We start from the raw sequence: 2,080 nt of genomic DNA, 5'->3' as shown, positions 1-2,080 counted from the left end.
TTGGTGAGTCTTGCAGACACTATATAATTGTTTATTGTTTTGCAGTTTTGATTCTTTCATTCTCTTTTTAAGTTTAAGTTATAGACATTTATTAGATGCATGTATGCTTCCTATTATGCCAAGCTTGTAAAGTACCTGTCCTGTAAAAATTTTTTTGCACACACACTATCTATGAGTTCTGTCTTTAATGTTCGGATAAATGATAGTTAGAAAAATAATAAACTGCTATTTCTGTTGTTTTATGTAATTTTATTCACTCAATATCTAGAAATTTGCTTACTAAAGTGAATAGTTGCATCAAATTAAATAATGATAATAATATTCTATACTTGTACATTATTCGTCCATATTGTCTATTTTTTATGACTGCTCTGCTCTCTTTTCTTGTTTTTTTCAAATCTTTTTTGCTCTTTTATCTGGATATGTCTGAAGATAGTGCATGATTTCATTAAACTGTGAAAAATCTTAATTTGAAAACAAAGTTCTTACATTAAGCTGGAGATTTGTAAGAATGAAATGGGATATATTGATGATGTCATTTTAAGTCAATTTTAAGTCATTTTAAGTACTGTTAGGACAATGAAGTGATATCAAAGTCATATTGTTACATGTACATATGTGTCGGCATGTCTTTGGCTAGTTATACCATTGTCATTATGTTACATACATGTAGGCATGTCTTTCACTCTTAGCACGCTGGTTAGCTGCTTTAGTTATAGTTTTTTTTTGTTAAAAATCTAATGTACACTTATGTGCCTTCCTGGTCCACTCTGTTGGTCTAATTTGTAGTGTACAGCCATTGAGAACTTGTTTACAATAGTAATGAATTAACAACAATAAATATTGTTAAAAATTAAAATTATAAACACTTTATTATTACAACCTCATGGAAAAATACAGTAACTTAGAAACAAAAGATTGTAGAGCTAGTCAACTTTGTAGAAGTTGTACTCACAACCAAGTTTTTACGGACCTATTCAGGTACACACATTATACAACACTAAGTTTGATACACGTAAATCTACATGTAGCTAGACACACTGAAAAAGGTGGACTGATGCTTGTAAAAATGCTCACAAGGTAAAACTCAAAGTTTACCATGATGCATGTCTCATTTTATTAATACATGTAAATAAACATAAATGAATAAGTAGAAATGCACTGTGCTACAGAAATGTGACTATTGTACCTGTCATGAACTTACTACAAATGGAGAAAAAACGCAACTCGTGTAAAGTTGTACATGGTAACATGCATGTATGAAAATAAATAAACTAGGAGTGTAGATATCACAACTAAAACGTTATCAATGCAGCAAATACTATATAGAATTATGACATGCGACTAATGAAACTGATTTTATACAATCATCAGTGCTATGAAACAATCACCACGAAGCTATTGTAGCTCAATTCAAAAACCATTTTTCATGCTGTATAGTTCTGATTCTTTCAATGCTCTATTTAAGTTTAAGTTATAGCCATTAATGGATACGTGTATGTTTCCTATAATGCTAGCTTGTAAAGTACTCCTATAAAAATGTTTTTGCACACACACTTATGAACAACAATAAATTATGTCGTTCATTCTAGGATAATTGATAGTTAAATAATAATAAACCACTATTTCTGGTTTTTTGTAGTTTTATTATTTCCCCAATATCTAGAAATTTGCGTAATAGTTGTATTGACTAAAGTAACAATAATAATACACAATACTTGTACAATATTTGTCCATACTGTCTACTTTGCATAACTGCTCCGCTCTTTTTGTTATCTATTTGCTTTTTTATCTGGATATGTGTGATGATGGTGCATGATTTCATTCAATTGTACAAAAAATCTCAATTTGAAAACAATGTTGTTACATTCAGTTGAATACATATGGAAGAATGAAATCTGAAAGATTGATGATGGCCTTTCTAAGTCAATTAGTACAACCATGTTGATATTTTGTCATAAAAATATAGATTCTTTTGTATTGGGCCACTTTTATCATCTTCTGGTTTTTTAGGTGCCTCTGTGAATGATGGAGCAAGTGATAACTTCATTGGAATGCATAATTGTAATAATAAAATCAA

Source organism: Amphimedon queenslandica, unplaced genomic scaffold (genome assembly GCF_000090795.2).
Source record: "Amphimedon queenslandica unplaced genomic scaffold, v1.1 AMPQUscaffold_13262, whole genome shotgun sequence".
NCBI lineage: Eukaryota > Metazoa > Porifera > Demospongiae > Haplosclerida > Niphatidae > Amphimedon > Amphimedon queenslandica.
Note: the sequence above shows the minus strand (reverse complement) of the source record.